Source organism: Ovis aries, chromosome 3 (assembly GCF_016772045.2).
Source record: "Ovis aries strain OAR_USU_Benz2616 breed Rambouillet chromosome 3, ARS-UI_Ramb_v3.0, whole genome shotgun sequence".
Classification (NCBI taxonomy): Eukaryota; Metazoa; Chordata; class Mammalia; order Artiodactyla; family Bovidae; genus Ovis; species Ovis aries.
In genome coordinates this window covers 102,767,129-102,781,401 of record NC_056056.1, presented here as the reverse complement: position 1 = coordinate 102,781,401, position 14,273 = coordinate 102,767,129, and the positions used below count along the sequence as shown (strand labels likewise).

Here is a 14,273-nt window from a genome sequence, read left to right as displayed (position 1 = left end):
CGCCTCCGGACAGCACTCTGAAGTGTGTCCAGAGTGGAAGGGTCAAGGGTGTGGACATCCCAGGTGTGGCACCGGGAGCCTCGGTTCCTAAGGCTGTTACACGCGTGACACAGTCACACCCTGTCAGGGCACTTCTACCTGTGGCCTCACTCAGACATCACAGGGGTCCTCTCTGGTCTTCCCGCTCCCTCTCTGGAGGCTGACATTTCTGCGCATCATCCTGGGGGTACCGTCTGCCCCATCGAGACCTATGTCTGCGAAGCATGCATCCAGTTAACGGGCTTGTTTGGAAAGCCATGTACACAGGGTAATGAATCACTTGTGGTTTTCATTTCAGTCTCCTATTATTTGCCTCTTTGTATTCATGGTATCTGATATAACCCTGTTAGACTCCAGGTCAGCCTGATGCTGGGTGTCCGAGTGCAGAGGGGAGGGCTGCTTCCAGCCTTTTGGGGGTAGGTGAGGTCTGTGGCACATTTTGTATTTTTAAAGCAGGTTGCCTGAACAGAAGAGTGTGAACTCCAAAGGGGCTGGAGTTGGAGGCGTGTGGTGTGGTGCGGTGCTGTGCTCTGTGTAACCTGGAAATGCCGCAGAGATCTAAGTGCTTTTGAAGAGCCCCAGGGGCAGGGAGCCCAGACTGGTCCGGCCTAGCCCTTCACTACACAGAGGTCACCTTGGGGGCCAGGGTGAATCAGTGGCCTGCTGAGGGTCTCCTGGCTGGTGAGTGACTCTGGGCCTGGCCCTCTTGTGCACTGCAAGGCCCTGGGGAGCTACAGAGCCCCCGTCAGCCAGGCTACGATCTCCCCAACAGCCTGCAGCCCCAGTGCCATTCGTATCATCCTAAGTGAAGTGCAGGAAAGCCGGTTTGATTATTTCATAGTCTTTCACTGATAAACAGCATTTCCAAGTAATTTTTCTTCTGTGCTGAATTTATCTTGGGGTTCTGTGTAAGCTTTTCTGTCATGCAGTCATTTAAGGAAAGCTAGTTTGGGGCTTCTTCAGTGGATCAGTTTTGTGCTCAGTACAGAAGGGTTAGAGTTGAAGATGACGCAGTCCCTTTCCTTAAGGAGCTGGGGGAGAACAGGGATTTGCAGTGTATTAAAGATGTTTTCTTTGTCGTATACAGAGGACTGTGTCATTAAGAGCAGAGAATGTTTATTTCTGGCCTTGAGAAACTTCACAGAGGAATTGCTGTTTAAACATGTCTTGAAGCAGAAGCATGAATTGCCCGCAGGACAAGAGCAGAAGGGCATCAGAGGAGGAGACAGCCTGAGCAAAGACCAGGAGGGTATTTGAGAGCCTCAGAGAAGCAGTCTGTAGGTGTGGTTCTCAGAACCCTGGGGAAGGTAGGTAGGTCAGCAGGCCCCACCTCTAGGGTGAAGGACCTTGGACTGCTTCCTGTTTGTGCTGAGAATGCAGAGGAAGGGGTTTAAGTCAGGGAGTTTGTCCCTCAGACAGGTTATAGAGAGTCTGCTAAAACCCCATGGTTCGAGCTCCAAAGTCCAGGTATATAAATTCATTTCTATGATCCAGGATGATAGATGAGATGGGAGAGACTGGCCTTGGACAGAGCAAAATCACAGATAACACGGAAGGAGTCAAAACTGGCTACAAAATGAGTTTAATCTGCCTAAAATTACGTGTAAAATTTAGCAGCATGTTGAACTTTTACAGATATATTGTTTGTACTTTAAGCCTCATTATTATATTACGTGATCAAAAATGGTCCTGATGGCCTGCCCTTGGCTGTGGGGCAGGAACTCAGCAGCCCACCCCTGAAACCATTTACCTCAAGACTGGGACTCAAACCCAGCCACAACGCAGTTTGGGACTTAAGCCCACGAGGCCGGGACTCAGACCCAGCTAGAACCCTGCTTAGAACTTAAACCGACACGGCCAGGGCTCAAACCCAGCCAAAACCCACAGTCTTCCAACTGAGATCACAGACCTGGTTTCAGGACCAAATGAAATTCAGGTTCTTGATGTCTCATCGCAGAAACAATCCAGTGAGAGACAAAGTGATAGGTAAGAAGTGGATTTATTCAGAGAGAAACACACTCCACAGAAGAATGTGGGCTGTTGCAGAGGGTGAGTGCAGCTTATGTGGCGTGGTTAGCGTTTCAGGGCTGGGTAATATCACAGGCTAGTGAGGGGAGGATTATTCCAGCTATTTGGGGGAAGGGGCAGGGTTTCCCAGGGGTTGGGCCACCTGGGATGGTTGGCCTTGAAACTGTCACGGCGCCTCTGGGTGTGTCACTTAGCTTGCTGAAATGAGCTTGTGCTAAGGATCAAGATGTAGTCAAGTCGACTTGTCCCGGTTCTTGGACCCATGTGGTTCTGTCCAGCTTATGTTGTGCCTTCGGGCTGGGTCATTCTTTCACAAGTTGTGCCCTGCCCCCTTCCCTCCTGTTTCACCCTTCCTCCCCACTTGCCCTTCAGCCAGGGTGGTGATGGGGGATGGCCCTCTGTAGGGGGCCCCGTGTGTCCCTCTTTGTTGCCAGTAATTCCAGATGGCAGTATGGAGTGCACTTATCATGGTAATTCCCCCCCCCGCCCCCCCCCCCCACAAGTGCAGTCTTTTCGCCCACAAATGCACTATCTTCTCATTGTTTCCCAAGGCTAATCCAACAAATGTTTGATCCACCCACAAGCAGTCAAGGTTTGAAGGCAGAATCTTACTAAAATCAACCATAAATAGCTTGGTGGTAACCAGCCTTCTTTGCGATGAGATTTTGCCCACGTCTCTCTCCTTTAATGTAATGAGTCACATTTGCCACTTGAAACATTTTTAATCTCAGAAATTTGTAGAGAAGTTAATTAGAATGGGCGCGCAGGACAATGAGGATTCATAGTGGAGAAGTTTTTTTTTTTAATATTTGAGTTTCGATAGTTCCTAGAGCTTGCCTTTTGCTTCTTCAGGGCCTGGTTAGACAGGTAGCAGCGAGGCTCGGATCAGGTCTGCTGGGACAGGCGCAAGTGCCGACTGCCTGCTCTCAGTGCCGTGTGGCCTGGCCTGGCAGGCTCGCGGCGCTGTGCCCGGCTCCCTGCTGAGTGGGGGGATGAGCCTCTTCCTTCATCACCTCCAAGCCCCGCCAGGCGTCCAGTCCCCGACCCTGGAGTCAGGGTGGCCCCACTCCGGGTGTATGCTGGGGGAGGGGAGGCTGCTGCAGCAGGAACCCTGGGGAGGGTGGGCTTCCCTGGGATCTCCTCTGTTCGTAGGGGAGGGGGCCCACCGCGTCTGAGCTCCGGGTTGCCGAGGCCGCTCTGTGGCGCCTGGTCACGGGCATGGTTGTAGTCTCCTGGCCTCCCCACCTCCTGCCGTCTGCAGGTTCTCATGGGACTCGGGGCCAGTCCTCTCCATGCCAGGTTGTTAATGCCAGCTTTGAACAGAAATGCTGCCCTTCCTCGAGGCCTCACTTCTGCTGTAGGCACTCCTGTTCTCTGTACTCCGAGCCCCGCCGTCGTTCTGGATCCAGCCGCTAGGCCTGAGTGCTCCCAGCACCTTGCTTCTGAAGGGCTAGGAGTCCCCGGGCCTGAGGGTGTGGGCTGGGCTTGCAGCGGTGCTGGCCATAGTTTGTCTGGGATCACAGTCGTCCTTGCAACAGCCGGAGGCAGAGATGCTGCTTACCCCAGGTCAGAGGGGAAACTGAGGAGCAGCAGGCCTGCGAGGCAGGGTCCCTTCCAGGTGTGGAGGCGCAGCCTGGGTGGGAGACGCCGGGACCCCACAGTGGCCCGGTTCTCAGCAGGTAGCTGCTCCAGGCCCCGATGTTGCTGTGGCCTCTCTGTCTGAGGTGCTGGCACCCAGCAGACCCAGCACACAGCCCTGCGGGCCAGGACTCACCTCTGCCTCTGTGTCGGGGGGCTCTGTCTGCTCCAGAGCCCTGGGATTTCACTGGGTCTCGTGGGAACGGCCCTCCCCATGTGAGAGGCCGGCCGGGGCAGCCCCCGCCCTCCTTGAGGGGTTGGGGGGGGGTGTCTGCCCAGCAGGGGCTCCCCCCACACCCACCGCTCCCTCCTGTTTGACCCAGTGCCCGTCCTGCTCGGGCCACAGCTGGAGGAGGGGAGAGGCTGAGGGCCCCACTGACTCGGCGGCCCGGCCCCACAGGGGCTGGCAGCTGCCCTGGAGGAGCGGAAGGAGAGGTCAGGCTGAGTAGGGACGACTCAGGCGGTCCTGTTAGCCCCTGGGCCTCGGTCCGCTGGTCCTGGGAGTGGGCTGCCTGGAGGTGGTCAGGCGGCATCCACGCCCTGCTGCTCCTCACCCTCTGTGATTACCCAATCCTGATATTCCAGACTCTGGGGCTATTTTGTGGCCCATTTAAGAGCTGCCTTTAATCTTCCTAAAATAAGGTGTGCTATTTTGGACGTTGCTGTCTGTGAGAGGGATGTGTGTTTAAAGCTAAAATAGGCTGTACCTTTTAATTTGTGGGTGTTTCCTTTTTCTGTGTCAGCCACTCTGTGTTTAAGTCACAGTATCCTTCCTCCCACCTGAGAGGGCAGCCCCAGGCCAACCTGAACCCGTAGACCCGACTGCTGAAGCCACTGCCCACTCCGGACCTGGGCCTCCTCTGTGTCGGGGGAGCTTCTGCAGAGTCTGCCCTTCACCCCCTGCCCGGAGGACCGGGTCATTTGTTCAGGAGCTTGGGTGGGCCCGGGGTCTAAGCAGCCGAGGACGCTCTCACAGGCCAGCTGCCTGGTGGCTCCCTCTGGCCTGGGCTGCAGGTAAAGTCCAGACCCTGGCCCCACTGTGGGCGAGCTGCGGACAGCTGCCACACACATGCGCACACACGCCCGCATCTTTTGGCTTTTCATGACATTTATCTTGGGCTGCACTTGGTTGTCTTGCTGTGAGGATGAGTGGGCTTTCTCTGGCTGAGATGTGTGGGCCCCTCATCGAGCTGACTTCTCTTGTTGTGGAGCAGAAGCGCGAGGCTCGTGGGCTGCAGTCGTCGTGGCGCACGGGGCCGTTTGCCCCTCGGCGTGTCGGATCTTCCAGGACTGGGGTTGGACCTGTGTCTCCTGCACTGGCAGGTGGATTCTTCACCATGGAGCCACGAGGAAGTGCCTCTCTTGGCTTTTGTGGATGGTCCCCGGCGGCTGTACAGAGGGAGCGGGTTGGGGAGCCGTTGGGGAGGCTGGGCCGGGACTGCTGAGGAGGGCCGGCAGCTGCCGCGCTTCTGCCTGCCTGCTGTGTGCAGCCCTGCAGTCACTCAGTGTGGGCGTGGCCCGCACCCTGTCTTTCTGCCACGGAGCCAGTTTTGAGTTTACTGGAGAGGGAGGCCAGGTTTTTCATAGAGCACTAGGAGTTCACTGGAAGCGTGACGCTTCCGCCTCTTTCTAAGAGCAGGCTGGATATGGTTTCCTCAGCTTCAGCTCCTCCCAGTCACCTGGAGGGCCTGCTCCAGGCTCCGCCCTCAGCGCGCTGTGACAGGCTGGTCCGGGCGATGCTGATGCTGCCCATCCCTGGACCTTCGTTCACATTGTCCTGGAGTCCTTGGTTCTGTCCCACCCCCCAATTCAAGATATTAGCTTATTTTTAGCACCTTCCCTAAACTGGGCTACTTCCCTTATTGTTAATTGATGGCAGCTCTGATTCCAGGACCATGGGGAGGGCTTCCGTCCCTGCTGTAACTGGCAGCGTTCTCATGGGAGGGGAGGGGAGCAGAGCCTGCTGTGCTTTTGCCAGGAGCCCCTGTGTGCGCCCCGAGGCTCCCCCCACAGTGAGCTGAGCAGAATGTTATAAAATCCAGGAGCCCCGATGTTTCGCCATAATGATTACATGCCAGAGCCTCGTTTATGGAGCCTCAGGGATTAATGAATGGTTTGATTGGTCTGGGGATCCCTGGTCTGAACCAGCTTGTCCCAACTGCCAGGACCAGAGCTGTGACCCTGCTGTTTATGGATTAGGATCTTCTCAGGTATGTCAGGAGGCCAGTCAGCCACGGTGTCTGTGGCTGTGCATTGTGGCTGATCGGCAGGACACCATGTGGACAGACAGTGTGTGAGGCTACGGTTCAGTTGGCTCACCTTGACTGCTGTGTAAAACGGCAAAGGCCAGCTTCTCTGAAACAGATAACCGTTACAAGTGGACTTTGGGGGCGGAGGATAACAGACTTGTCCTCCTCTCTGTCCAGCCTGGCCTCCGTGGTTCCTGGTCAGCTGCTTGGCTTGTGCTGTTCCCATGAGACGCTCTTTGGAGCCCTTGAGCCTGACCGTAGGCTGGGCCCCTTCTTCAGGGTCTTCCTCGGGCTGGATCTGGGTCTGAAACTGTCCCAGTGTGGGGCTCCCCAAGGCCTCAGCCATTGTCCCAGACAGCCCAGTGTGGGCGGGAGCCGCCCCCAGGGGGTCTGGCTGAGGAGCGGTCCTCCCCGCCCCTGACCGCTGTGCTGTCCTCTGGCCACTGGGCAGCTCCTTGGCTGACTGCCTAGCCTCTGCCCCAGCAGAAAAGCCTGTTCCCATTTCTGCAGGCCCCCGGTGGAGCCCCCCTGGGGGGTGGGTTGTGGCTGTCTCGATGTCTCACCCCAGAGGTGGGCCCATATGCAAGTTGTTTTCAAGGAGTGCTGTCTGACTCCCCAGCACCCGAGGAGGTAGTTTTACTCATTTCCAATTGCAGGGACAGGGAAGGGCAGCTCAGAGAGAGGTGCAGGGACTTGCCCAGGTTTCCCTGGGGGTCCTGGCATGTGTCCCGTGGCTGAGTGGGGCTCTCAGGTCATGGTTTGGCCTGTGAGGAACATCGTCACTGGCTGGGCTCCCCTGCACTGTCAGTTCTGGCGCATCTGGGCCGGCTCACCAGGGGATTGCCCTCTCAGGCATCCCAGGCCTTGGTGGGCTTTCCGTATGCTGGAGGGTAGATGGCCCCAGCAGCAGCCAGCCCCTGTGCCTGTGCAGACTTGAACGCTCACTCCTGGCTGACGGACAAGCCTCTCATGCAGCCTCTATAGAGTGCCCAGCAGTCTCAGGCATTGCAGAGCCTTCAACCAGCCCACCTGGCCGGCTGAGGCCCCTGGAAGGCCCTGACTGTCTCCCCAGCTCAGCTCCCGTGCTCTGGACATGGAGGGTGGGGCCTGGGGCCCCCAGCCACGGGAACAAGGAGAGGTGTGCTCTGAGCCCCATCCTCATGCGCCAGTGAGGCCGAAGCTGCCCTGGGGTCCCCTGGCAGCACACCCCCTCCCCACATACAGACGAGGGAACTGAAGCCCGGGAGAGGAGAGGCGAGCCCTGGAGTCGGCAGGGTTCGCTGGGTCACACAGGCGTGCTCTTTGGTACCTGCTTGTGACCTTTCAGCCTCAGAGCTCTTTGGAGGCAGGGGTCCTCACAAGCAGAATGTAACCAGTGAAATTTTCCTGCATCTGGTGCTTCCATCGCAGGGTCAAGGGTGTCGCTCAGTGTGAGCTCTCACCCCGTGGAGAGGTCGGAGGTCGTGAACAGCAGGGGTCGGAGGGTTTTCTGGAGACCTGGTGGGACCCTCTCTGTTTGGGGAAGACATCTTCCTCTGACCTGCTCAGGAGGCGGAAAACTGCATGCCTTTCCCCAAAGCCTTGCAGCCGGTTCAGTCACCTGTTGTGTTTGAAGTGGACCACTCTCGGCAGCTGGAACCGTTCCGATTGCCAGTGGCTACTGGATAAGCCAGTGGCCTGGCGATGGTGCTGACTTCTTTATGGAACCGTGTTTGGCTGCGTGTCTGGCATGTGCTCTACCTGGTGGACATGGGTTCGGGTATGAAGATCCAGCAACACAGTGCGCCGCGTGATTCAATGCCGTTCTCGGTGTGAGATGGTCTTACTACCCTGAGCCTCACAAACAGACTTACAGGGAGGCTTTGTTGTGGCAGGCTTGTGTGTGGGGCAGACTGGAAGCATTTGACGGTCCCCTGGCACACGGGGCCTCATAGAGCCCCAGGAAGACGAGGGAACTGCCCGGCCTGCAGGCTGGCGCTTGGCTGGACTCAGTGTCTTGCTGGGTGTCTGCTCTCGGGGGTGCACCTCTCCCCACCTCCTCCTCCTCCGGGCTGGGCTGTCTGTTCTGGGGCGAAAGGTGTCGTCATCGGTACTTTCTGCTGCTTTTCCCTTAGCAGGACTCTGTTGCGGTTTAGTTAGGTTGTGATGTCCTTCCCTGGGTTGATAGCTCAGCGCTGTTTAAATGTCCTAAACTTTCAAAGCTTGAGAAGTTTAAGCAGGCAGATGCAGTGTTCAAGAGGGTGGCGTAGCAGGTGGTGTGAGGGAACCTGTTCTCTGGTCTTTCCTCTTTGCCTTTACACCTGCAGCTGCCGCAGGGGCAGATTTCAGGGCTAAGACTTCGAAGGTCTGGGTGAGGTCCCCACCAGGGACCACAGGTTAAGTTGTTCCATTGACTGTCTTGGACAGGTGTGGTTTAGCTCATTAGCACAAGTCACGGGAGAGCCTTGATGGATGTCAGGAGTTGGTCACACTTGGTTCAGGGGAGAGGGCCCTACAAGGAGGGCAGGCTGGTGGGCGGCAAAATATGAGAAGTGGGCCCCTCTAGACGGGTGACCAGCCCTCCTGGGAGATAGACGGGGCCAGGCTGTGGGCAGCTGTGAGCGCCCCCGCCCCCAGCTTGTCACCCTGCCTGAATGGGGTTGTCTCCCAGGGGCCTGTCTCGGGGGATGGATGTCAGCCTGTGCTGTCAGTGGGAAGGTGTGCTCGACATCCAGGGATGCGATAAAAAGTGATAGGTGGCCTCTGATCTAACTGGTAAAAAAGATTTTTCTTACACTTTGTTTTTTGAAAAGAAAGAGTCAAACTATAATACAGATGGTGATTTTTTGATGTAATTTAATTTTATTATAGTAAAAATACTTAATGAGGTGATACTTCATGTGAAAAACCACAGGAAGAGTAATACAGTGAATGCTCACTCAGCTTAATGACGGTTTCCCCTCCAGTGCTTTGGAATTTCCTGGTGTGGGGCTTCCCTGGTGGCTTAGACGATGAAGAATCCGCCTGCATTGTGAGAGACCTGGGTTCGATCCCTGGGTTGGGAAGGTCCCCTGGAGCAGGGCATGGCGACCCGCTTCAGTGTCCTTGCCCGGAGAATCCCGTGGACAGAGGAGCCTGGCAGGCTACAGTCCATGGGGTCGCAAAGAGTCAGACACCTGCTGAGCGGCTAAGCACACACCCTCCCTAGAATGCCACTCTTGCCCTTGGCTGCCTGGGGAATTCCAGCATCAAAGGCAAGCCTGTGTGTGGTATTGCATCACCCCTGTGTGATATCCTGGGACTTCAGCCCTCTGTGGCGAGGTGATCCCAGTGCATCCCCCGCTGGTGAGACTGTACCCCTCCACCCTGAGGTTGCCATCAGCCTCAGTTTGCATTTTACTGTTTCCATCTGTTCAACTCCTTGTATTCTGTGATCCAGTCTCTGCGTATTTTCTGTGTGGGGATGGGAAGCAGTTGATTCTCAGTTTCAGGCTTGGGGTGTTTATGGCCAGAAGTGGCTTTTTTTTTTTGAGATTTAGGCTTGTTGCTCCCCGCTGTGCAGGTGGCTCAGGAATGGTCAAGGCCAGGCTGGGGCCAGCTGTGCGGCCGGGGCATGAGGAGAGTCCCCATCTTGCCCTTTGCCTGGGTGTGGCTGTGTGCCGCGGTGGGCGGGCAGGCCTGGCTCCCAGCGCAGACTCGGCTCCATGCGGTTCAGCGAGCTCTGCCCTGGGGCATCCCCAGGGTTTCTGCTCCAGACACCTTGTCGTCAGCATCGCTCCGGAGCCCAGTGATTTCGATTTCGAATGTCTGCGTAGTATCCCCCCACATGCCGAACCATGATTTATTGTTTTCCTGGCAGGCATTTAGTCTGCTACTAAATCTTGCAGTGTATGTTACAAGATACGATACAGCCACGTTAACGCTGTGGTGGGCGTCCTTTCAGCAAGCATCCTACCTCGCCCGTGCCCCCGCCCCCGCCAGTGGCTGAGTAAATCCAGTGGCTGCACGTCTGTCTTGTGGATGGACGGCCAGGCCTGAATGGGAGTGACCTCATTCCACGAAGCGGTCTCACCTTCCTGCTACTGGAGCCCCTCCGGCCCCTGCTGACCAGTGTCAGAGGTGCCCTGCCAGTCCGTCTGTGCCTAGTTAGGAGCTGAAGGAAACTGCCACGTGTTATCTGGTCTGTTAGGCATAGTTAGGTCAAATTTTTACAAACGTGTGTGAAGAGTTGCTGCAGTGTTGAAAATATGGTAGTTATCCAGCTCGGCAACAGCATGAACTATGTTTACGATATAACAGTCAAGTGAAAAAGCAGGATATTACACTTCTGCACCCGCTGATCTCATCGGTGTAAAATATGCAAATAACAAACTCTGACTTTAGTTAGGGTGTGATTATGGGTGGGGTTTCCCCTTTACTTTCCAGACTTTCAGGGAGGGAACCATGGTGGCAAATTTTCAAATTTCTGTGCTGCTGTCCTTGGCCGAGTACTAGTCAGATTCCTTGGAAAGCCCTGGGCGGTCCCGGGGTGACCCGGCTGCTGGGCAGGCAGAGTGTGTGTGCTTGTCCTGCACTTCGGGCCAGCCATCGCTTAGGGACCACTGCTGCGGCTCTTGCGGGGGCGGGAACCCAACTGTGGGGTCCTTTCTTTTGTTGGTTTCGGGGTTATCAGTGTGTTGCTGACGTGGCAGTATTTTGTTTCATCGTGAGATATTTTTATTACAGTGTAGTTGATTCACGATGTTGCGCTGGTTTCCGGTGCGCAGCAGAGTGAAACAGTTAGACGTGTGTCCACCCTTTCAGACTCTTCCCATGCAGGCCATTTCAGGGTACTGCACAAAGTTCCTTGAGCTACGCAGTAGTAGGTCCTTGTTGGTTTTCTGCTTAATATACAGCAGTGTGTTCTTGTCAATCCAAATTTATCTCTCCCATGTATTTTGATTTTTAAGTGAGAAGTTTGGCAACTGCTTCATTCATCTTCCTTTGAATAGGTAATCCGGAGTTTTTTTGTTAAAAGTCGAACACTCTTTTCCTGAGGTAAATCTGTGGGTTTCCCAGGTGGTACTGGGAAGAATACCGGTAGTGGTCAGGAATCCTCCTGCCAGTGCAGAAGACGTAGGTTTGATCCCTGGGTCGGGAAGATCCCCTGGCGAAGGGCATGGCAACCCACTGCGGGATTCTTGCCTGGGAAATTCCATGGACAGAGGAGCCTGGTGGGCCACAGTCTATGGGGTCGCAGAGTTGAACACAGCTTAGCACACGCACGATGTGAACCTGTAACCGAGAAAGTGGAAAGTGATACCTTGTCTAAAGTAGTTCAACATGCTGTTTGCTAGCCGTCTCCATGAAATATTTCTCTTCATAAAATTTTCAGTTCTGTCAAAATGGTTATTACTTACTAAAACAAGGGGAGGAGGCATCTTGATGAGAAAGTTAAGTTAGAAAGAGGACTTCTGAGGACTTTTCCATCCCAGCCTTCAGTGAGGGGTGTGCTGTGGTCTCGCTCCATGGACCACGGCTGATTCCCAGGGTCCCTGACCAGGCAGTTCCTCTCCCTCATTGCCTCCTCTGATGGAAGGCTCAATTTCTAGCCTTTCCTCTTTTGTTCCTCTGGGTCTGTTCTTGGGGTCCTGTAATTATGTTGACGGTCTGTGTTGTTTCCTAGAATCCCATTCGTAAGTTAGTCTGAGTTTAATGGAAAAAGCACATACGTTGTGGGGGCTCGTATAAGATGGTTAAGAATCATTTGTGTGTGTCCCTGTGATGTTTGGGAAGCAGCGTGAATCTCCTGGGTTCCTGAAAGTCTGGGAGGTGTGACACCTCTTCCTCGGTGTCCAGGCTGGTCTCCATCTTTTCGTCTTATCTCCTTTCCTTGGTCATCTTCTGAAAGAGGAGACCCTCCCACTTCTGCTTTTCTCATCAGCCTGCTCATCCCTCCCCTGCAAGGCATTGGTGCCTCCAAGGCCTGAAGCAATGTGGAGATCCTCAGGGCTGCCAGAGAGCCAGAGGAGGGGAGACCAGGTGCTGGCTGGCAGGCAGGGTTCCGGGAGTTGTTCAGAGGCCCCGTGGTGCGGGTGGGTGAAGCTGGCCCGGGTCACGGAGCTCTTAGATCATGGGGTTCCTGCAAACGAGTTCTGTCAGAGTCTGGGACCAGGAGTCAGGTCTTAGAAGGCTGGGTGGTATACAGGGCAGGGCAGCTCTTCCCAGGTGCCTGCTTGAGGGCGCTGTCCTGCCAGGAGTCTGCGCCAGTGACCTCAGCCAGTGGCAGGAAGTAGGCATGGGCTGCCTGGAGGCCGAGTCCTCTGGGGAGAGAAAGCATGTAGAGTGTAGCTCACCATCTTTGTGCTTTAAAAAAAAAAAAACAAAAAGGAAAGGCTGATTGATTCGTAGCTAAGTTAATTTTTAAATTTTTAGAATAGTTTGAGATTTACAAAGACAGTATAGCGAGTTCCCTTACATCCCTACTCCCTTCCCCCAGCCTGTGGCCCCCCCTCCCAGTGTTAACATGTTGTCCTGCATTGCGGTACTTTAGTCCCGACTAGTGAACCAACACTGATACATTATTGTTAACTTAGGTCCATACTTTTAGATCTTCCTATTTTTTTTTCCTCTTGATTTTTTTTTTCTCTTTCTTTTCTTTTTTTTAAACAAATGTCCTTTTTCTGTCCTGGGACCCTCGATTATACTTATTTGTCTTATTTCCTTAGGGTCCTCTTGGTGGAGAGTCTCTCTCTAGCGTTCCTTCCTGATTTGTGATGACCTTGATGGTTTTATGCAGCAATGGTCCGCATTTGCAGAATGCCCTTCATTTTGGGTTTGTCTCGTGTTTTCTCGTGATTGTACTGAGCTGATCAGTTTGGGGGAGGAAGACCGCAGAGATGAAGTGCACACTGGTCGCGTCCTAGCAGGGTCCATTTTTCCAGCATGACTTGGTCTGAGGTGGCGTCTGTCAGGTAAAGTGTGAAGTTTCACTCCCACCTTCCCCGCTAAGAGGTGGGAGTTAGGCTCCACCCCTTTGAGGTGATGGAGTTGTTAACATTGTTTGGAATGAGATTTGTCTCTTCTCCATTTATTCAGTCACTTATTCATATCAGAGAGGACTCTTGGATACCTGTTTTTCTACTTGGAGTTATAAATCAGTACTGTGTTATTTGGTTGGTCCGATTGCCCCAGCTTTGGCCACAGGAGCTCTTTCGGTTGGCTCCTATGTCCCTTTGATGTGCCCCCATTATTATGGGTTTTTAAATTTTTTCTTCTGAGCATGTCTGTTCTTTGTCTTGTCTGTTTTTCTGGCACTGCAAGATGCCCTGGGCTCACCTTGTACCTTTCCTGCCCCAGTCCTAGAATTGGCCACTTCTCCAAAGACCTCTCACTCCTTTTATTGGAGAATTGAGTTAGAAACCAAGACCTGGGCACCAAGTGGTTAAATTATTGTTATTTCAGTGTCTGTGTCCTCAACTGAGTAATGGATGCAAAACACATAAGTTGTGATACTGTCAAGAAATAACTGAAAATGCCCATTACTGGCCCTGCGCCTTCTAGGGCTCCGCAGGCCCCGTTCCGCAGCTGTTGAGCTGGCGCGCACCATCCTGCGTCCTGTTTCTGGAGCCGCCTCTGTAGCGGCGATGCTTCTGCACACACTCTCTCACTGTGACTCTGAAGTCAGCCACTCTTGCCCTTCCGTGATGGCGATGCAGTAAGCAGATCTTGGATGAATGCTTCCTGCTCCCTGAGCCCTGTAGGGGAAATAAAATCTAGATTTGAGACGAGAACCTGATGGGAGAGAAGTTTGTGTGGACAGGAAGCACTGCCGAGCTCCTTAGGGGGAGCTCCTCAGCTTGAGGCTGGCGCCCAGGGATGGGGCTGGAGCTGGTCCTGCAGGTGGAGCGGGTTGGGTAGGGGGAGTGTTGTGGGAGTCGTACTGTGACAGCTGCAGGTGCAGGGGCCAAATGGAAGCCTTCCTCCCCGACCTGAAGACCCTAGACCCGCGCCGTTAAGTGAGTGTGTGCATGCGTGTGTGAGCCCTGTCGTCTTTGCTCTCAACCCCCCTGGGAGGCCAGATCACAGCTTGCTGCCTTAGCCCTGTGTGGGCTGTAGAGAGAAAAGTGGAAGCGGGAGCAGAGAGAAAAGGGTTATGAAGGCAGAGAAACCTTGAAAGGAGAGCAGTCAGAGCCCAGTGAGTGCGCAGCGTGCTTGATGGTTCGGAAGCATGCCAGAAACGTCTGAGCTCCTGAGAATGGTGGGCCTCAAGGGGAGAGAATGCAGGAGAAGCCCGTTCTGAAGGGAACGTGAGCTCAAGTATCAGTGGGTGCAGGTGACTCGTTGGCTTAGAAATGCTGG

General features: G+C 54.5%; 1 protein-coding gene across 16 annotated transcripts in view; it reads left to right on the top strand.

Moving 5' to 3' along the window:
* INPP4A (inositol polyphosphate-4-phosphatase type I A) overlaps positions 1-14,273 on the top strand; it is a 139,456-nt gene that overhangs the window by 25,997 nt on the left and 99,186 nt on the right. The gene's annotated exons all lie outside the window — the stretch shown is intronic.